At 35.8% G+C, this 23,358-nt stretch overlaps 1 pseudogene; it reads left to right on the forward strand.

Moving 5' to 3' along the window:
* The first annotated feature begins 633 nt into the window (after positions 1-633).
* On the forward strand, positions 634-12,688 carry LOC142616607 (F-box/kelch-repeat protein At3g23880-like; annotated as a pseudogene).
* The last annotated feature ends 10,670 nt before the right edge of the window (positions 12,689-23,358 follow it).

The following is a 23,358-nucleotide window of genomic DNA, read 5'->3' on the forward strand; positions in this document are numbered from 1 at the left end:
CCTTATGAGCGTTTTTTGTTATCAGACCAAGATATCAATCAGTTTTTGGTATAGGCAGGAATTAAACCCCAGATCTCTTATTCAACTATCAAAGACTTTACCAGTTGAGTTAACTAGAACCCACCAAAAAAAAATTATGATTTGAATGTGAAGATTAGCTCATAAAACAAAGAAAAAAAATCATATGTATATGAGCCTAGTCTTCCATTTCATTGCAATTTAATGAATTTATATACATGGAGAACATTCAAGATTGATCCATAACACATGATATGCACACCAACTTGTGAGCTTACCATCCACCCATTTTGTCCTCCATTTTACATTTCAATTTATATGTTTTAATATTAACAATTTAACATTAAGTGTTGGGAATCCAATCAAGAGCCTTATGGCTCAATAACACTATCTAGTTCCCTTATAAAGGAGAATTGAAGTTCAAAATTTTCTTCTCCCCTTATCTTAAGTTTTTTTTTTTTAGAAATATTTTTTTAATATAAAAAAGTTTTTGAATTTAGAATTATCAAAATTTACCAAATTTAGGCATCTCGGCTCTCGCATCCATTCTCTCCAAATATCCTAGAAGTTACAAATCTTCAAAGAGAGATCAATGGAAGAGTAACATTATCACAAATGAGTAATGAGTATAGAATAAGAAAAACCCACATTGACTATTTTGAGCCCTATGATAAAATTCTTCATGGAGATGCACACAAAATGTATTTAATGTCAAACTTCCTAATTGTATAAAACACCAAACTATTTTTTTTTTTGAGAAAGTATAAAACACCAAACTGATTAGGTAATATTTGCCAAGCAAATTAATCAATTAAAAGAAAAAAACACAACTGTTGAGTCAAGACATAAAACCTACAAAGTTGCACAATGATATCATTAAAACAAAATCAAATGAACCAACCCATCAATCAGCTTATCAATTAACCACATCAATAAGCCCAACCAACCCAACTCAACAGATTAGTTAAAGTGTCTTTACTTCACTCTTTACTCTTTACGCCAAAAACTGAAATATCTGTTCCAGCGAAAACATTCTCCAAACAAGAGATTATCATCCACAACCTCTGATCCTCCGACCATGGAAGAATAATCTCCCGGATGACATCGTACTGAACATTTTGTCAAGACTACCAGTCAAGTCACTCTTAAGATTCAGGTGCGTTTGCAAAACCTGGGACTCCTCAATCACTACTCCTAATTTCATTTCCACCCACCTTAATAACAACAATGATAATGATCATGATCATGATCATGCTTGTCTCATACAAACTTGTATTCAATATAATTCTTCTAAGATACCAAAAGTCTGTAAGGTTCTTTGTTGTGACCGCATGTTGGATTGGGTTTTTGAGTATTCAGTTCGTGCAATGGTTTAGTGTGTCTCATACAACATGCAAATCGTTCCAATACTAAAGATGCTATATATTTGTGGAACCCCAGTATTACAAAATGGAAAATGCTAATTGATGCCCTTAGGCCAATGATAAATAATTTATTTAAAAAAAGTTTTTACGAGAAAAAAAATTAATGTTTTAACAGCTTTTTGCATTTTCCATTAAAGTGATGTCAAAATTTTCTTAAAATAAATTGTTAACCATTGCCTTAAGGGGCCCATTAGCATGAACCTTAGAAAATTTAAGAGATTGCATGATTCGTATTTAAGCAACTATTTTTCTAGCGACCAAGAAATTTGGGTTTCTACCAAATTTGCTTATCAATCCAAGACAAATGACTACAAGGTTGTAAAGCTTTGGAGTACTCCAGTTGTGGCTGAGGTTTACACATTAAGCTTGGACTCATGGAGTGAAATCTCATTGAGATCAAAATATGATTTGTTAGTTGTGGTCTCTGATATCAACTTGTTTTCATCTGCTCAATTTGTTAGTGGGGCTCTGCATTGGTTGGTTGAATGTGAAAGGGAAGGGGATTCCTAGATCAAAATATGATTTTGTCATTTGATGTTGATAATGCCTGATGGAGATAAATTGCATGAGCAAAGTCTTTTCGTGTTTAAGGGAAATTTGGCTTTCATAACATATGGATGACATAGGACAACCACAATATTCCAATAGAAAAGAAAAATAATAAGATAAACCCTAAGAGTCATCACCTAAGGGTTGCTTGGAGTCATAACCAAGCAAACTGGAGTCGGCACCAAGCAAACTGGAGTTAGCACCAGTGTAAAAGAAAACACACGTTTTTAATAATTCTCAAAAGCTGTCTTACAATAATCAGAAAAAGTGTTTAAATAGCTAACAACAAAATGCATAAAGAAACTCTAATTATTAAATGCTCGGGCTTGCTTAATCTTAAGCCCAATAACTAATAGGCTCCATCCATAAGGCCACAGGTTGGGCCGTCTTCTTTTTGCTCTTCCTCCCATACATGTGTATAATTGGGGGCCTGTATCTTGTGTCCGCACCAACTCCCCCTGGGTGAGAAGAACTCGACCCCGTTGAGTGGAAAGCTGAAGAGCTCTAATAGTACTCCAGTAAGTCAGGATCCAGTCGTTGTAGCTCATCTCTAATAATCCATGTGCAATCAGAATCTGGTCGCCCATGCCACCAAACTAGGAAACGGTGAACTCTTCCATCCCTTGTAGAAACAATCTGCTCATCTAAAATAGAATCAATATATTCTTTATGTGCATAGGGCAAATTTAAGGGTAAAGGGGTAGGCATAGGGGCATCAATAGGATCAAGCAAAGGCTCATCAAAAGGAGTATTAGGAATAGCTGTAGGGCTTTTATAAGTAACTAGATCCTCAATATTAAAGGAGAAGCTAATACCATAATCATAAGAAAGGTCAATGACATATGCATTTGGGCCCATTCGTTTCAATACCCTGAACGGACCGGCACTACCAGCCTGCAATTTCTTAACGGTCCCAAAGGGAAACCATCTAGGTCGGATTTGAATCATGGCATAATCTCCTACCTGAAACTCTGCATGACGCCGATGAGTATCAGCATGAATTTTATATTGAGAATTACTTACCTTAATTTTTTTGTGAATCTCAGTAGGCAAATCATGAACATGTCGTGCAAATGCCTCAGCAGATTCAAAAATTTTAACATGTGGGGACATGGGCAAAAGATCTAAAGGCTTCCTAGGTGTATATCCATGTACAACCTCAAAAGGACTAACGCCTATAAACCTATTGACAGAGCTATTATATGCAAGTTGGGCTATAGGAAGAATTGAATCCTAATTCCGATTGGCTTCACCCACTAGACACCGAAGGAGGTTCCCTAGACTATGATTAACTGCCTCAGTTTGACCATCAGTTTGAGGATGAAATGCCGTGAAAAATTTCAATTTGGTGCCTACTAAATGCCACAAGGTCTTCCAAAAATAACTCATGAAGCGAACATCCCTATCAGACATTATGGTTTTGGGAAAACCATAAAGCTTGAAAATCTCATCAAAGTAAAGCTTTGCAATCTTAGAAGCATCAGAAGTCTTAGAACATGGTAGGAAATGAGCCATCTTAGAGAAGCAATCAACAACTACTAGGATAGAATCATGCTTCCTAAAGGTGCGGAGCAAACCTAGCACAAAGTCCATACTCACATTCTGCCATGGGCGATCTGGCACAGGTAAAGGCGTGTACATGCTAGTGTTTTGCTTGTGATGTTTGGCTAGTTGACATGTACAATACTGACCAACTATCTTGGCAACGCCCCTCTTAAGACCAGGTCAATAGAATTGATGTTCCACTTCCTCAATTGTCTTGTCTCAGCCAAAATGACTTGCAAGGCCTCCTGCATGTATCTCCCAAACTAGGAAATCTCTCACTGACGACCGAGGGATACACAACTTGTTGGCTTTGAACAAGTAACCATCTTGAAGGGTATAGTCATCCAAGACTGGCCGTGAGGCATTACTTAGGCTAGTGTAGAGCTTCCCAAAATCTAGGCATGAATGATAGTCATCCTTAAGTCGTTCAAACCTAGTAACCTTAACACTCATGACTGATAGCAAAGACACTCTTCGACTCAGTGCATCAGCAGCCTTATTCTCAACTCCCGCCCTATGTTTCACTACAAAGTAGTAGCGTTGCAGAAATTCAACCCAACTACCGTGCCTAAAATTCATCTTCTTTTGGGAATTGAGATAGCGCAAAGCTTCATGATTAGAGTAGATAATAAACTCTCGAGACAATAGGTAATGGCGCCAATGCCAAAGAGCTCATACAATGGCATAAAATTCTTTGTTATATGTGGAGTACTTTTGCTTAGCATCATTCAACTTCTCACTAAAATAGGCAATCGAGTGGTGCTCTTGACTAAGTACTCCCCCTATGCCAATACCTGAGGCATCACATTCCACTACATAAAGCTTGGTGAAATCAGGGAGACACATGACAGGTGCCTCAGTCATCTTTTGTTTCACCTCATTGAAGGCTTTAGTAGTAGCTTTTGTCCAAATAAACTCCCCATGTTTCAAGCAGTCAGTGATGGGGGACATAATGGTACTAAACCCTTTGATGAATCAACGATTAAGGGAAGCGAACCCATGAAAGCTTCCAATTTCATGTATATTTTTGGGCTTGGGCCAATCCATAATTGCTTGAACCTTCTGGGGGTCGGCAGAAACTCCTTCAGATGACATTATGAAACCTAGGAAGACAACTTTATCGGTAAAGAAGAGTAGTTCTTGAGGTTACCATATAAACTCTCCTTTCTAAGGGTTGTACAAACTTGAGTTAGGTGGTCTAAGTGTTGCTCCCTAAACTTACTATAGATAAGGATGTCATCAAAGTACACAACTAGGAATTTTCCCATAAAAGGCTTGAGCACTTGAGTCATCACTCTCATAAAGGTACTAGGAGCATTGGACAATCCAAAAGGCATAACCATCCACTCATATAAACCATCTTTCGTCTTGAAGGCAGTTTTCCACTCATCACCAGGACGAACCCTAATTTGATGATAGCAACTTTTCAAGTTTATCTTGGAGAAGATCGTTGCTCCAACCATCATATCCAACATGTCATCCAACCGAGGGATAGGAAAACGATACTTCACAGTGATCTTTTTGATGGCACGACTATCAACACACATCCCTCAAGTCCCATCTTTCTTTGGAGTTAAGAGTGTAGGGACTGCATAAGGGCTCATGCTCTCACGAACAAAACCCTTTCTAAGTAGTTCTTCTACTTGCCTTTGCAACTCAGCATGTTCTGCAGGGCTCATCCTATAGTGAGGCAAGTTAGGTAAGGTCGCTCCGGGCACAAAATCTATAGCGTGTTGGATATCACGCATGGGCGGTAAATGATCGGGGAGTTCCTCAGGGAAAACATCCTTAAATTCCTGGAGCACTGACCTCATTTCTTCAGTTTGCTCCTCACAGGTCTCTCCATGAAGTTTCCTAGCAACTAACACAAACACAATAGATTCCTGAATTGCTACCCTTTCAAAGGCCTTTGGGCTTATGATGTTCAGACCTTTCGCCTTCGGTGCTTCTGGCTTCTTGCTCATGTCGATTGGCTTGGGTTTCAAAGGATTAAGCACAATCTTCTTGCCTTCAAACATAAATGAGCAAGAATTGGATCGCCCATGAAGGGCGACAGCCAAATCATAAAGCCAAGGTCTACCTAAGATAATATGCCCTACATCCATGGGAATTACGTCACACCATATTTCCGCTTTGTAGGTGAGGAATTGAAGTAGGACAACACATCTTTCTTTTATGGCTATGGAGGAAGTATCCACCCAAGAAAATTTATATGGGTTAGGGTGTGGGATCAATTTTAAGCCTAGGCAGGAAACAACGTTAGAGGACACCACATTAATGCAACTCCCACTATCTATAATAACCTTGCAAGTTTTGTCTCCACACTTAGTGTAAGTCTGGAAGATGGCACTTTTTTGCCAATCATCAGTGTCTCTTTGTTCTATCAAAGCACACCTTACCACATTCACTTTAGGGACACCAAAAACAACCTTAGAATCATCAACCTGGGGAGAGATGGCTCTAATGCACGCGAGTAGCTGGGATCATTTTCCCATCTGACCTCAACATCTTGGACTTCTTCAGCATTTGGATCATACACTAGCTCTTCAACATTTTCTACCTTTTCATCATCCTCTTGAATGACAAGGGTCCTAGGGACATCTAGCTGTGATATGTCCAATCCCATTGCATTTGAAGCATTGGAGGTGAGAGCCTAATCTTGAGGGCTCATTGATCACACATTTTCTCTTGTCCTCTTTTTCTATCGAGATGCTGTTGGGGTTGACCTTAGGGGGTAAGGCAAGTTTAGGTTTGCAACCAAAAGGTTGAGGGTTGGGAGGAACGCTTTGAAGCTCAGAATGTCGCCAAAAGATAGATTTGGATGCTAACTCACAATTCCTAGCAAGGTCATAGGCTTCTCTTGAGGTAGTGACTCCTCGGGTGATAATCTCGCCTAGTAGGTTAGCATTTAAACCTTTCTTGAACCTATTGAGTGTGACGACCTCTTCCTCAACTATTCGAATTCGCCTCTTGAATTCCTTGAATTTCTCTATATATTCGGTCACAGGAGCAATGCCTTGTTTTTGGCAATCCCAATCCTCAAGGAGGGAGCTCTTATAAGTTAGAGGAAGATAATTCCTTGAGAGGGTGTCCTTCATCTCAATCCAATCAATAATGGGGGGCTCACGTCGTTGCCTAAGGGTTTCCTCAAGGTCCTCCTAGAAAAGATCAGCTCTCCCAATTAACTTCATCCTAGCATACCTCACTTTCCTATTCTCAGCCCAATGGTAATAGTCAAAGAATTTCTCCATTTGACGTAACCGATCAATGAAAACCCATGGGTCTAGGGAGCCATCAATGGTGGGTGCTTCTATCTTTTCCTTAGACATCCTATCATCATAATCCCTAGGGCCATAGTGATTATAGTGATCATGTTCAAAGTGTGGAGCCCTATTAAAGTGACCATTGTTATTTTGCCCAAGCATGTTATCTCTTTCACGGTTAATGGTCTCTCTTTGAGATGTTTCAATTCGCTCTACCTTATCTGGCAAATCACGGATACTCTTTGCTAGGTCTCCTATGGTTTGCTCTAAAGAGGGCCTAGATTCGGAAGTGAATTAATGTTTAGGGTTTGACATGATGCGACCACTACGTAGATGCATGCAACAATATTTATGAATGCAGTTGAGATTCCTAAAAAATTCAAGTAATCAATTCTCAATGTAAAATTAAAGGTCAAGCAAGAGTGCATGTAGAGACTAGATCGATGAATCAAAGGAAGGAATTGCAGACAAATAGTGACAGTGTTCACAATATTAAGAGATAGCCTAAATAAAAGTCAAATTCCAATAAGCTCCACAATTAATAATAAGAATCAGATATCTTAAAGAAATTGGGTTATGTTTTTTTTTTTTTTTTTTGGAATTTTAGAATAGGTACTGAAAGAAAACACAAACAGTAAAACGGCTAATTTGAACACAAAATGGATAGGCCAATGGAGTATGGTGGGATATGCACATAAAAAACATAAAGATAATATTTTTTTAATGAGACAAAATTGAATCCACCAAAAAAAAAAATAGAGTCAGAATTGTACCCTAGTCAATGGTTCCACTTATTGCACTAGATAGCCACAGTTTGCTCCTCAAGTGAGTGAATTGACTTGGGCTGAATGGACCTGTGAAAACAATTTAAGCCGAATACAAGCAATGGGCTGTCACAGCAACAATGCTTCTTTTTTTTGCAAAATAAAAAGTACACTGTGCATTTAAGACATTACAGACTTGAAAAGATATTCATACAACAAACTCAAATAAAAGAAACCAAACTACAAACTTAAAAAAGGAAAGACAACAAAGCTAAAATGAAAAGGAGCGGTGGAGCAAGCACGAAGAGGCGCTGGAGTCAACAGCGGAGATGTGGCCTGGGTTCACCGGCATCACGATCAATGGTGCTCGATGGTGCAGATCGGAGCTCGCTTGTCTCGGCCTTGGCATTGGCGGTGGTCGATGTCCTTATCGGCGATGGTCGAAGGTGAGGTGTTGGGTTTTTCGGCGGCTGATGGCTGGTGGCTATTGGGTTTCGCGGCGATGGGCGTTGGTTTTGTGGGTTTTGGCGGCTGGTGAATGCTAGGTCTCGCGTGGGTTGTTTCTTTTTTTTTTTTGTGGGCTATGGGTTCTATGATCAAAGCCGGGCCACGAATGGTGGTCACCGGTTTGGGAGGCATCGCTGGCTTCTCTGTTGGCTTGGGGGTGAGAAACTCATGTGGGGCTTGGGGGAATATACGGATTGCAGGGGCTGGTTTGAGCTTATTCAAGATCTCATGGGGCAAAAACTTGACGTTACTGTCATATTTAGTTGGCTTGCTCTCTAGATGGTTTTGCTTTCAAGTGGTTGGCTACGGTGGTGTTGTATGGACCGAAAGTCTGCTCTGATACCAAAACTGACGTAGGACAACCACAATATTCCAATAGAAAAGAAAAATAATAAGATAAACCCTAGGAGTCAGCACCTAAAGGTTGCTTGGAGTCAGCACCAAGCAAACTGGAGTCGGCACCAGTGTAAAAGAAAACACACGTTTTTAATAATTCTCAAAAGCTGTCTTACAATAATTAGAAAAAGTGTTTAAATAGTTAACAACAAAATGCATAAAGAAACCCTAATTATTAAATGCTCGGGCTTGCTTAATCTCAAGCCCAATAACTTATAGGTGTTGGGGGCAAAAAAGTTTCCTTTTCGACAAATGAGATTTATATTGGGTCGGGGCCCTAAACCAAAACTCGACGATGGGCTCGATACACGGCCCAAAGGCTATTGGCGAAGATCCAAACAATTCACCGTGTTTCCATGCCTTGGGCCTAGATTGAGACTTGCAAGAACGACCCTTAAAAAATCCCTACAACGAACACGTCAGCGGGGTTAAAAAATCTATTGTGAGAAATGACCCAACGGTAGAGTGTTTCTGTAGAAAACAACCCAACTGTAAAGTACTTATGCAAAAAAGAGTGACCCAGCCATAAAATTATTTCTACAGAAAAATAACCCAGCAGTAGAGTGCTTCTGCAGAAAACGACCCAACTGTAGAGTGCTTTTGCAGAAAAGAGTGGCCCAGCCGTAAAAGTATTTCTGCAGCAAAAACAACTCAGCAGTACAGTAAAGTAAACTTTGAGTATTTCACAGGTTAAGAGGAAACGTCAGAGTCATCATCCATTAGCTCTAGGAAAGAGTCTTCTAATACAATAATATGAGGAAAAAAAATTCTATGGTAATAGTCACATCATAACCATGAATAGTAAAAGAATAGATAAACATTATGGGTTTCATGATAGCAAATAATGAGGAAAGCTTAGCATGAGATGAAGGGAGAGAGAGAGAGATCCCAGCTAGTGCAGCAAGGTCCTTATGGTGTTAAAGCATGCTCTTGAGCGTAGTACATATAATGGGTAGAGAGAGACACATGTGGGCAGCGGGCAAAAGTTTATAGTGGGCTGTTGGAATTCACTGCTGGGAAGGAGTTGAATGTTTTAAACTTGAGGTATGAGAGATGTTTTTAAGCTAGGAGTGAGGGAATTCCGTTTCCATGCATAAGAATGAGAGCTTTATGACTTGGAATCTTGCTGAGATTTTGAGAAGCTGATATGGAAAGGTTTTTGTGAGAGTTTTTCTCTATGAGTGTGTTTCTTGGCATCCTCCTTGTTCTCATTTGACGCATTAACAGAGGGTTCTATTTATAGTTGAGATTTAGGGGGCAATTGGCAAATAACTCTTGCTAAATCTCCCCCAATCTTCAGAAAATCCTTAGGGATTCGTTTCTTGGAATGTTAGCTAAGAACAGTAAGCTTGACCATTTGAAGATTCTTGCTGTTTTTGATGCAATATCAACTAAGTTTCTGATCTTGCATTAATGCTGATTGGTCCTGACTTGCTGGGGTTAGAGCATGCATTAAGCTAATGACCTTGGTTGTGCTGCTTACTAGATTCAGAGCTCCCAAAGGCAAGTTAAATCACCCCAAGCCAGGTGTCAACCTTGGAACCTTTGTTAGAAACTCTGCTGGGCTCTCCTTGGTGCCCTCCAAACCACATTTCCCTAAGTTTCCCCATTAGGGGTTCATGTGCTTGGTCCATGAACCAGAAAATACGTATTTTTTAGCATGAAAAACGAGCTGATTTGAGCTTGCTTCAGGGTATTAATGGCTGCCTTGGATGCTTGACCGAATATGTTGGAGAAAAAAGAGGGGGTGGTTGGCTGAAGTGCTTTCAGCCCCCTGTTGGGTCTTCTCAGCCTTTTGTTAAATCCATTTCAGCTTTATGTCACCCGATGACTGATGATATTTCAGAAAGGTTTGACCTTTGATGGACATGTGTCTTGTTCTGACTTGATGGGACAAGCTGATGCTTGACAACAGTGGGCTCCAGCTGCTGACTTGTGCTGGATTTTTGGCTGATTAGCTCACGTGAGCTTCTGTTGATGGTGCCTAGGTTTTGGGCTGAGCTGGTCCAACTGGGCCTCACGTTTGGGCTGCTTTGGGCCTAATTGTTCCCTCAAAATGAAGAATTTTGCCATGACACTCATGGGTTTTTATAAATTTTACAAGAGAGGTATTTTTTTGGAGGATATATACTTATATTTCCCATGAGTAAAGGATTTTGTATATGTGAAATAATTGTTGAGATAATATTTAGGCTTTGTAAATACGTGCCAAAAATAGTATTTGGGCTTTTGGAAATAGTGCCAAAAATAATATTGAGTTTTTAGAAATAGTTGCCAAGATGACGTTGGGCTTTAGGAAATAGTTGCCAAAATAATATTAGGCTTTAGGAAATAGTGCCCAAAACAATATTGGGCTTTATGAAATAGTGCCAAAATGATATTGGGCTTTAGGAAATAGTGCCCAAAACAATATTGGGCTTTATGAAATAGTTGCCAAAATAATATTGGGCTTTGGAAATAGTTTGCCAAATTAATATTTGGGCTTTACAAAATAGTGCCAAATTAATATTTGGGCTTTGGAAAATAGTTGCCAAATTAGTATTTGGGCTTTGGAAAATAGTTTGTCAAATTAATATTTGGGCTTTGCAAAATAGTGCCACGTTAATATTTGGGTTTTGGAAAATAGTTGCCAAATTAGTATTTGGGCTTTGGAAATAGTTTGCCAAATTAATATTTGGGCTTTGGAAAATAGTTGTCAAATTAGTATTTGGGCTTTGGAAATAGTTTGCCAAATTAATATTTGGGCTTCATAAAATAGTTTGCCAAATTAGTATTTGGGTTTCATAAAATAGCTTGCCAAATTGGTATTTGGGCTTCGTAAAATATTTTGCCAAATTGGTGAAAATATCGTCGTGTAGCAACGGGCTTTGAGGTGCCGTGTAGCAACGGGTTTTGTAAAGTTCCATATAACAACAGGCTTTGTAAGGTGCCGTGTAGCAACGGGCTTAAAGGTGTCGTGTAGCAACGGGCTTAAAAGTGCCGTGTAGCAACGGGCTTAGAGGTGCCGTGTAGTAACGGGCTTAAAGGTGTCGTGTAGCAATGGGCTTAAAAGTGCCGTGTAGCAACGGGCTTAAAAGTGCCGTGTAGCAACGGGCTTAGAGGTGCCGTGTAGCAACAGGCTTAAAGGTGCCGTGTAGTAACGGGCTTTGTAAGATGCCATGTAGCAACGGGCTTAAAAGGTGCCGTGTAGCAACAGGCTTAAAAGGTGCCGTGTAGCAACGGGCTTAAAAGGTGCCGTGTAGCAACGAGCTTAGAGGTGCCGTGTAGCAACGAGCTTAGAGGTGCCGTGTAGCGATGGGCTTAAAGGTGTCGTGTAGCAACGGGCTTAAAGGTGCCGGGTAGCAACGAGCTTAGAGGTCCCGTGTAGCAACGGGCTTAGAAAAGGGTTTTGTTGGGCTTTTTGAGTCTTGTCAACAAGTTGAATGATTTTGGGCCTTTTGTGGAGGGAGTATAATTTTGTGGCCAAACGTTGATAGATGGGTATTTTTGCGAAGACCCATGTTGGATAATATGGGTTTTGTAGTGGGTAATATTTGTGAGATTGCCCAAGGTAATTTGTGGGGCTTATATATGTAGGAAATATTTGTGAGAGCCCAACAACATGGAGAATATTTAAGTAATATGTGGGAAATATTTACGTGGGCTTCGAAATAATTATTGGGCTTGTGTGGGTATTTTTCTGTGCATAGGCTAAAGAAGTTAGGGCCCGAAAATTTGTACCTCAACAATAGGCTCCATCCATAAGGCCACAGGTTGGGTCGTTTTCTTTTTGCTCTTCCTCCCATACATGTGTATAATTGGGGGCCTGTATCTTGTGTCCGCACCAATGAATACCCCAAAAATGACAATGGCGAACTGTCAGACTCGCAATGCTTTATTTGGGTAACGAGGGATTATGGTGTACATGAATCTTGGAATAAACTTTTTTCTATCCGGTTTGAAAATGTTGATATAAGTTTCTATGGCTGCGCTGGGCATGGTGAACTTCTACTTGACAAGAAAGTCAAGGAAGAATCCAGTGATGATGAAACTAAAATACATTATTGCAATGAGTCTACGATTATTTCAAATGACACTGCAATTGTTTCACTTGACCCTAAAACTTTACAGGAGAAGGATCCTGGTATCCTATGATATGTTACACATGGTTACTACGTTCAGGGAAAGCCTTGTGTTACTTGATGGAGCAACCAGCTATCCGGATAAGAAGTGGAATCATTAGTGATAATCATTGTATTTTGTTAGGTAAGTGGGATGCAAATGAGACCATTATCATGTTGTTTCCTTTGGTATCATTTTGTTTTGAGTAGGCATAAGTGTACTGATATGATGTAGGTGAATTTAATATAACATTTTAATTCAGACTCTCTGTTTGCCTCTCTAATGATGTTTCAAAATATTTAGAGATCTTACTTCAATCCCAAAACATAAAATAAAAATGGAGCAAAGAGGAGAGAAGAAAAGAAGCCCTATGATGAGAATGTTGAAAATGGGATATGGAAGTTCTTAATTATGTGGTGAGTATAAGCCCAGCGAAGGTTTCTAGTGGCTGCATTACATCTGCTATGCAATTTTAGCTGTATCTCTTCCCATGAGTTTGCATTTTCTCATTCCCCTGAGAGAAAAATTGAGATAACATATAGTCTTTGAAAATGATTTAAAGCTTTGTGATCACTTTATACTTCATAATTTGCATCACTTTGTATTGACTGCACCAAGGCATAAGATACATACTCCATCGAAATTTCAAAACTCATTCCTCTCATGACCATATTTCATTCTACTTTTAAAGCAGATATCTAATCAAAATCAACATTATAGGAGGTTAGCATCAACTTTTTGTTTTTGGGGTAGTTAAGTTTGTTTTGGTACCAAGGAAAGAGATTATATCAACTTGGATTACAAACATCTTTTTTTCTCTTTTCTTTTTTTTTTTTTTTTTTTTTTTTTTGATATAGTTATAAATATGTTGCTAATCTCGTAGATTAAACCATTTTCTCTCCCCCTCCCCTAGACCCCGAGCACTTTGTGCATGAAGAGGTACCAATTAAGATACAAACTCTTTTATTAGAACAACATCCAAAAGGTCTAAGATCAGCATAGTAAAAACAAGAAACTAGTCTTAGACACCATGTCAAAAAAAAAAAAAAAAAAAAAAAAACTGGTCTCTGTGATTAGAATAATGTAGATATGACCGGACACAATTTCATTGGGCAAAAGCGAGGCTGTAAAGCAAGTGAAGAAGCAAGTTGAATTCCAAGTTGTTGAATATAGCACTAATCCACTCCACCCAGATGCAAGTTTCATTCTAGTCCATTGGCAGGTCCTCGAGGCCAGGGCCATAAAAGATGTACAATTTCCTTTATAGTTGATGCCAGATTCTAATGAAAAAATAATAATAAAATAAAAAATTTTGGGTACACCAATCACAAAAGTGACAATTAACTATGATATGAATTTGGGTATAGAGTTGGACACATTTGTCTAATTGTCTTCGTCGTTAGTGTTCTTATTTTTACAGGTTCAACTTTCTCATCATTTAGGGAGTGTTTGGGAGAGTAGATTAAGTTATGTTGTTTGAGTGTTTTTAATGTACGTGTGGGTGAAAAAGTGTGTTGAAATATGTGTAAGGTTATTGAAAATGTGTGTAAGTGTGTTTTAACTTGTTCACCAAACAGACCCTTAGTATTTCAGAGGCCTGAAAAAGCTGGTGAACTTAAAAACATCAATAAGCCCGAGCCCAACAAATTTGGGTCTTTACTTAACTCTTTGCTCTTTACTCTTTACGCCTAGAATTGAATTTCTCTCTTCCGCCGGAAGAATTGTCCTAAACAAGCAAACCTCATCAACAACAACAATGATTATGATCATGTATTTCTAATGATGGTGAACTTCTACTTGGCAAGAAAGTCATGGAAGAATCCAATGATGGTGAAATAAAAATAGAAATATATTATTGCAACGAGTCTTTCAAATGACATTGCAATTGTTTCAATTGTTATTAGTACATTTATGGAAAGCCTTGTGTCAATTCTGTATAAGAAGTGATATCATTGGTGATAATAATTGTATTTTGTTATGTAAATGTGATTGAAATGAGAGCATGATCGTGTTGTTTCCTTTGGTATCATTTTTTTTTCTTTGGTCGTAGGCATAGATGAAGTACTACTATGATGTAGGTGAATTTAATTCATGATGTGTATCAACTGTTGATGCTTTTGGCAATTTCATGAAAGAACACATATAACATTTTAATTATGACTTTTTGTAAGCCCCTCTTTGATGGTGTTGCAAACTATTAGATTAGAGATATTACTTTAATCCAAAAAAATAAAAAATAAAAATGGAGCAAATAAGATGGAAGAAAAGAGATATCATATAGTGACTGAAAAGGATTTAAAGCTTTGTGATCACGGATTGTCAGCACATTCACTATTTTGGAGTCGCAATTATTTCCCCTCATGCTTTGGTGGCTATATCACATGTTCATTGCCGATGCTAATGAGGATGAATCAGTGTGTTTAGCTGCTAATACATTGTGTTTCTATTAATATTGGTGTTGTCATTTTGTGAAAATATTTAACAGATTATTTAGTGTAAATATGAAAAGTTCTTTTTGAACCTCAAAGTTTATGGTAATGTGGATAATGTTTCTAAACTTTTGTTTTATATGAAAAAGATTTGAAGACACATTGTTGTGACTTGTGAGGTTATCACATGGCTTGACCCCTTTTATTTTTTGGCATTGATGTGATTTGACTCACTTTGATTCATAAGATAAATTTGTTTATTGATTGCATCCCTATAATAACATTTCAGTTATTTGTTAATATATACAAAAATAGTAAATCTGAACTAAAGTTATCTTTTGATTGGACCTCAACAAATCTTTTTTCTTTTTCTTTTTTGTTCAAACTCGCTAGAGTTGATTTCCATTTTGAAAGTTGACAGACATTTCAATTCTCAAATTGCCATTGTAAATAAAAGTTTTTCATTGATATCAAATTCTTATGCAGGTTTCTCTAAAATCATGAATTTTTTTAATGACATCTATTGTCGCTTGTGTAAAAGATGGGAGGAGCAATGAACCTTCTACTTGGTTAATTGTCCAAATCTCTAGTTGTTTCTAGGAATGGCCTTTATTTATTTCTCCTTAATTGACACTCCAATCATTTATTATTCCTCGAATTCAATCATTCCATCAGGAATAAATAGGGAGTACCCAAAATTTTCATCAAAACAGATATAAGTCGGCATCAACACTTAAAATTACTAAATTATCTGAGGTTGAGCTGCCTCCTTTACAAACTTAATTTGGATCCTCAGTTTTGGTGTCAACACTAAAATTACTGGGGCTAGATTCTGCTGTTAAAGTTTGCAGCTGACTTTTGACTTTTGTCATACCAGTCTCTTGGATCCCAGCTTTAGATGTATCTCCAGATCCTTTAGTCTCTTGGCCATGTTTATACATAGTTTGAAGAACTGATCTTGATGCTGCTGATTAAGCATTAAAGTCCGCTGGGTAGACTGCTTGAATTCCCATTTGTCCATGCTCTAATGGAGTGTTCAAGTTAGATAGGTAAAGAGCTTGAAGTCCGGCTTCTCCGTACAACGAACTATGGCCATGAAACTGCTTTAGATTTTCCAAGTACTTTTTACCAATCACATGACTATTAAAAACAATCTGTGCAACACACTTGACGTTTAAAGAACCGCCTGTTATGCAAATCCTCTGAGATTCAACTGCTAAAACATCATTATGTTGCTCTGTTTCATTTCTATTGTCATGAGTAACAGTTTCACAATCTAGATTTTTTAGAGGGGTTTGTTTTTCAAATTCCTCAACCTTTTCAGGCCAAGAAACTCCTTGTTTCATTTCAGAATTGGGCATTTACACTCTCTATTGTGTGGTTCTGACTTTGCTGAGTCTCTCCAACTTGCCGTTTCTTTACAAATTCTTTTTATGTCTCTTTTCATTTCAGAATTGGGCATTTACACCTTTTATCTTTTTTTCTTTTTTTTTTTAAAGCTAAAGGAGAGAACATAGAAGCTACAATGATAATGATGTTCGCACATGACTCTCTCTTTGAGGAAAATGCAGAACGTGTGGGACACCCTCGGTGGAAAGTTGCATTGAGGAAACTTCGTGGAAGAGGGATCCCTACTTTTATTGACTATAGTATTGAGGTAAGTCTTCTGTGTCATGAGTCAACTGACACTTTATCGACTGCAATGCTGATAAAAATGTCTCCCACTGTAGCCACTATATTATTATTATTATTGTTCATCAAATATATATATATATAGTTATAAAATTAATCTAAAAGCATTAAAGATAGGTAATATAATAATTTATTTTTTAAAAATATATAACCATATCAATTTTATTTGAATATAAACTCAAAGGCTAAAATATTATCTTTGTTTTTATATTTTTATAACAGTCAATTTAGTCATTGCTACTTTTAACTTATGGTCAATTTGGTCTTTTGTCTTAACCATTAACTACGAGTAGAAAATGCTTACGTGGCAAATAATGTGGCACACTTAAATCCTACCTTGTCATTTAAATAATAATTTATACTAAAAATGCCACATCATCATTTTAATAATTAAAAAAAATTCAAATAACAAAAACTACTGTTAAAATCTTAATCTTTCCTACTAATAAAAAGGATCAACACATTCACTTCTTTTTTCTTTTAATTTTTTTTTCCAGAACACATTCGTAAGGCATTGCTACGGTGTCACCAATAACTGAGAATGAGATTTCGCTTTTATCACCAGTGATTCATACAATAGCTTGTGGGTTTTGAGTGTTGACCCTTGCCAAGATTACAATGGTGTGTTCTATAACTCGGCTGGATTTATAGAAAGGATTCCTCTGTACTCAAGACCCATCAAATCCCTAGCACTAATAGAGCTTCACTTGCTGTTTAGCCCTCCCATTTTCACCTTTTGCTCTAGTCACTGTACACAAACGAATCCGAAGAAGAAAATCAAAATGACATAGAATCACATCTAGAAGAAGAAAAAAAAGAAGAACACTCCAACCTGAAGAAGACTGCGATAGTATGGTGAACCTAATTGCAGGGTGTACTGTTTAGTTACCAAGAAAATGCAAGAAAGTTAAAAAGGAAAATTGAGAGAAAAAAAAAAAAAACGTTTGGTTGTCATGAAATTGTAAGAAAATTAATAATAAAAAAATTTAAGATTAAATTTGGTATAAAAAATTATTTGTAAACGTTGATGTGGCTTGATTTTGCCATCTAAGTGCTTATGTGGTCTTTAAAATTTAGACAGCTTAATCATACCGATAATGCATACCATTTGCCACCTAAGTATTTTTCGTTAGTAAGTTAACGGTAGAAACCAGATTGAAGGCAAATTAAAAATAATGTGAACTAAATTTATTGCTACTAAATGTAGAGACCAAATTGATTGTAACCCAAAATGGAAGGATGAAAATGGTATTTTGGCCAAACTCAAATCTCCACTTTCAAAATAACTAAATATTAATCCAAAATAAAATCATCATAAATTATAAGAGAGAAAGATGAGACTTGTGATGGAGAAATAAAAAAATACCACACTAAAATGTATCAGGACTATATAGAATTTTTTTATTTAAACATAAAATTTCATCAACTTAAGGGTTAAGAAACAATAAAAAAATTCAACAAAAAAAAGAAAAACAAAAATTGTGTGAGAGAGAGAGTATTCACCTTTTTTTGGAAAGCTAAAGAAAAGAACAGAGAAGCTACGATGATAAAGATATATCTTACAAAATACTGTTGTTCCCACCTCTCATGTAAACATTATTTTTTTTAATTATCAAGTGTTCCATGTGAACTCCCTAAAACAAAAAAATAAAAAATAAAAAGTGGTCCTAGGTAAACCTTCATTACATAAAAACATTGACTACATAAAATATTGTGACCTGTTACCCTCATGACTTTGCCTTTAAATGGTCAAAAAAGATTATAAAGAAAAAATAGTAATAATAATATATAGAGAATTGATAAAAAGTAGCCAATAGAATATGTTAATTATTCAATCATAATACTGTGCAACGGTGAAATTATTATAATTTTCTTTTTTATGCAAGTAATTTTATGTAAGCATTATATAGTAAAAACCTCATAAAATCGTAACAAAAAATATAATTTTTTTTTGTTGGTAGAAATAACAAAATCTTATGAGTTTTGAAAATGTATTCATATTCATGAGAAGAAAAAAATAATCATCAAATTATACCCTGACCATGAAGAAAAGAGAAAGTAGTAAAACTTTCCAAATGTAAAGATTGAAGGACAATCAAAATTCTCAAGTGACCGGCAAAAAGAAAATCACATTTGAATTTAGTCCTCATTTGGTTTCATTTGTCAAAAAGCAAATGATTAAAGGCCTACCTTTAAAAAAAAAAAATTGAAGCATTGATGATTTTGATAGAAAAGAAAACAAAGCGTGCAAAGAAACAGTTCAGAAGAAACGTTGCACTTTTATTCCTCTCTTATTATAGGCCTCTCTCTCTCTCTCTTCGTCCTAAGTTTTCCTACGAAACAAACAAAAAAAAAAAAAAAAAAAAAAAATTCACACTCACAAGAGTTCCACTGCAAAACCACCATTTTATAAAGAAAAATGTTGTGACCTGTCACCCTCGCGCTCTGAGTCAACAAATAATTTCCACAAAGCTGAGATTCCATTCCATTATTTCCTTACAAACGTGAAAACAACTTTAATTTGCGGCATATTTATCTCCATCTTTGTTGCTTTCTCACTCTGCATGAGTCAACAAATAATTTCCACAAAGCTGAGATTCCATTCTATTATTTCCTTACAAACGTGAAAACAACTTTAATTTGCATACATTTTTATCTCCATCTTTGTTGCTTTCTCACTTGAACATCAATAATTTGCATGCATAGTCATCTCTCTCTTTGTTGCTTTCTCACTTCAACATCAATGAAAAATAGAACTTGTCGTCCCAACCTCACTTTATTGAAAAAGTACCGTGTAAGAAAAATTGATCGATTTCTTCATTGCTTTCATACTTTCTCTTTAACACATATCTTTTGCTATAAATAATAGAAGGTGTAATTTTTTTTTTCTTTATTAAAAGAATACTTAGAATATTTACTAAATACTAGCTGTTGCATCCGGAACTATGCCCAACTTTCAAGGACTTTGTACTTGAAGAGATACCACTTACACCAATATATTACATTAATAAGTATCAATTAAATTGCAAGATTTTTATAGACTTTATTAAAGAAAAATACTATGTATATAATATTTTTATTACAATTTTTTGTTGGTTTGTTGTTACTGATTTTAATTTAAACTTCTACTAAAATTACTTTTTTTTGTACTACCCATAACAGCTAGTAACAGCTTACTTATTAGAATTTATTGTAAAAGTGTTGTGAAAATACTGTGAACATAAATTTCTATTTATTATTTGAAAAGTTAGTGGAGGGTAAAAGGACTTACCTAGGTATTCAACGGTAAGAGGCTCAGATAATAATGGACAAATTTGACGTGAGTGCTATGCAAGATATTCCATTCACATCCATATTCAATTGAAGCTATGAGCCAACAAATAACTTCCACGAAGTTGAGGTTTCGTTCTATTATTTCTATACAAACTTGAAAATGACTTTTACATATAAAATTGTCCCTATCTTTGTCTCTTTCCCACTTGAACATCAATGAAAAATACAACTTGTCATCCCAACCTACAACACGTTCAATTATATGGCTAGTATCGTGTAAGAAAAATTGATCGAATTCTTCATTGCTTTCTTACCTTATCTTTATTGCATGTAGAGTCATATCGTGTAAGAAAAATTAATCAATTTCTTATTAAATTTAATGCACCGAGTGATCATTATTATTATTTTTAATTATAATTACTATTAAATGAATCAATAAGAAAGAGAGCTTGATGCGCCCAGTCATTACTTTTTTTTAATCCTAAAAGCTATCGGCTTTACAAAATTAGCCCGTCCGACTTATAAAAGTAGCTCATGACAAATAAAATTATTTCATGTAATTCTTTATGTTTTTTCAAATTAAGGATGAAATTTGTGACACTTTATGGATTGCACCATTGCTTTTCTTCTTTTAATAGACTTGTATTGCAATGTATTAAAAAAAAGAAATTTGAATTTTATGATTGTTTTTGTCATACATTGGTCTCCTATTTACATTAGCTCATGAAAATTTTTTTTATCTATTTTAACATAAAAACCTTTTTTTATTTTACATATTTACTTTTCAAAACACATCGTATCAAATTATCTACTTTACACTATATTTCTATAAAATATTAAATTTTCTTGATTTTTTTAGTTGATTCTCTTTCTTTAGAAATAACAATCACCATCCACTTTCTTCTTTCATTCTTGACATACTTAAAAAAAAGAATAAAAACTAAACATAATATGAATAATACTAGTGTAAATTTACATAAATATCGTAGCAACAAAGTATTTTTTTACACAATTTTTCATAATTTGAAGTGAATGAATTTTGTACTTGGTTGACTAAAATGTGATACTTTTTCTATTATACAAGGATTGATACAAGTGTTTTGAAATTCTAAATCTTGGTTCCATTCCTACATAAGAGTGACATATGTCATCTTACTATTGTTAGTTCAATGAAATTTGTATCCAAATTTTGTTGTATGACTAAAAATATGTGTGGATGATTTTATTAATCACCACGTGGTGAGTTAAAAGAATTTTCCCTCAAACTAATTGAAGGTAAACTTCTTCTTTACTTTTTTCTTCACAATTTAATAAAGAGTAATGCTAAGGGTACAAACAATTTTACAATATTTTTATAGACTACTGATGTGAGATATTGATAAATTCTTACGGGTTCTCATATAGACCTATCACTAATATTACACTAGTAATTTGTAAAGAAGTTTATAAAATAGTTTGTGGCGTTAGTATTTTTTTCTTAATAAAATATTTATAATTATCACAATAATTTGATAATAAAAACTATGTGTCAAGCTAAGGGTCGTCAATGGGCTGGGTCGGGCTGGCCCGGCCCATTTTTACTTGGCCTATGGGCTGGGTATAATGGGCTATTAACTAGTTAACGGGCCGGGTCGGGATGGGCTGAAAGAGAAAACCTCAGCCCATGACCCTGCCCATGGACAATGCCCATTTTGTATTTAGCAAGCTGGGCTATCGAGTTGGGCTTAATGGGTTACCTATGGGCTTGTGTTAACATATTATTTTATTACTTTTATATGGAAAGAATCAATTTTTTATAAGGGAATAATCAATCTATTTTTTTAAAGGAAAGAATTAAAGAATTTAATACTTAATTACAAATTTTTTTACGGTCAAATCTATTTAATTTTTTGTTTTGTTGATGGAAACCTATTTAGTTTTTTTTATTAAGGCTTTAAATAGTATTTTTATTTTTATCTTTAATAAAAACAAATGTCAAATGGTTAATTCAAATTTGCTAAACTACTAGAAAAATATATATTTAGTAAACTAAGTTTAGCACAATTACTTTGAGTACCTTAGTGGTTGAGGGAGTTTTCTTAAGAATTTCCTCTATAATATCTCAAGATCAATTCCTTCATACACTTCCTATATATTTTTGTTATGAATTATAAGTTATTGGGTTGGGCCAACGGGCTGGGCTACTGAGCTAGCCCACTAGCTACCCATAAGCATAAAAACTAACCCACGGCCTAACCTACTGGGCTAGTGGGCTACCCATGAGCCTCAATAACAACGGATCGGGCCGCCCATTAGCTCGGCGGGCCGTCGGGTTTATGGGTCGGGCTATGGGCCATGGGCTATTTGATAATCCTTATGTCAAGCTGTTAATGGTAAGTAAAAAAGTGATATAAAATATTAACCTTAAATGTAAGTCAGTATTTATCGCTTAGACTTTGTTGTGAAAATATTATTTATTGTAGCCCTGTTTTTTAAAATTAAAAAAAAAAAAGTTAACGCTGATTCTTTGTGTTTGACTTTGAGGACAGTACGTTTCATTTAAGATTATTTTAATCTTTTATATATGGAGTTTCTCACTTTCAGTCTTTGACAGCAACAGGTTTGCGCTAATTTTGTTTAAATTTTATATATGTTCGTATTTACAAACCCTTTTTGTCGTTTTTCAACCTACACGCGAAGTATACTTTTACGTACAAGAAGTTTAAGTGTAGGACACGCTTATATACTAAGAAACAATAAAAAATTCAGCAAAAGAAGAAAAAAAAAAAGTGGTAGAGAGGGAAAATTTATAGGTACTTTCGGAGCACGAAGAAATGATGCTCCCTCCTCTCACATTCATGATGGACTCCACTATGAATTTAATAAGTAGACCTCACTATAAATGTGAAAAAAAGAAGCACTATTCTCCGTTTCGAGAATACTTAAAAATTACTCAGGGAGACTACTCACTTTACTTTGTTTTTTTAATCACAAGGACAGAATTAAGAAGCTACAGTGATAAAGATGTTTGCACTTGAATGCGCATTGTCAAAAAAAAAAAAAAAATTCCCACTTTCTCTTTTCTTTCTCTTTTTGTGGAAAATTGCAAAACGCGTAGAACACTGTCGGTGAAAAATTGCCAAATGTGTCGTCTAGGACACCCTCGGTGGAAAATTGCAGAATGTGTTACCGGGTGGCTCCTTTTCACAATATATATATATATATATATATATATATATTCAAAAGTTAGTGACCTTTTTTTTTTAATAATAATAATAATATAGGGGCTATAAAGTGTCAGTTGACTCATGACTTAATGGTGCATGGTTGGGATTTTCCTTATTGCAATTTTCCACTGAGGGTGTCCTACACGACACATTCTGCAATTTTCCACCGACAGTGTTCTAGGCGTTCTGCA

The sequence above is a fragment of the Castanea sativa genome, chromosome 11, assembly GCF_040712315.1.
Source record: "Castanea sativa cultivar Marrone di Chiusa Pesio chromosome 11, ASM4071231v1".
Classification (NCBI taxonomy): Eukaryota; Viridiplantae; Streptophyta; class Magnoliopsida; order Fagales; family Fagaceae; genus Castanea; species Castanea sativa.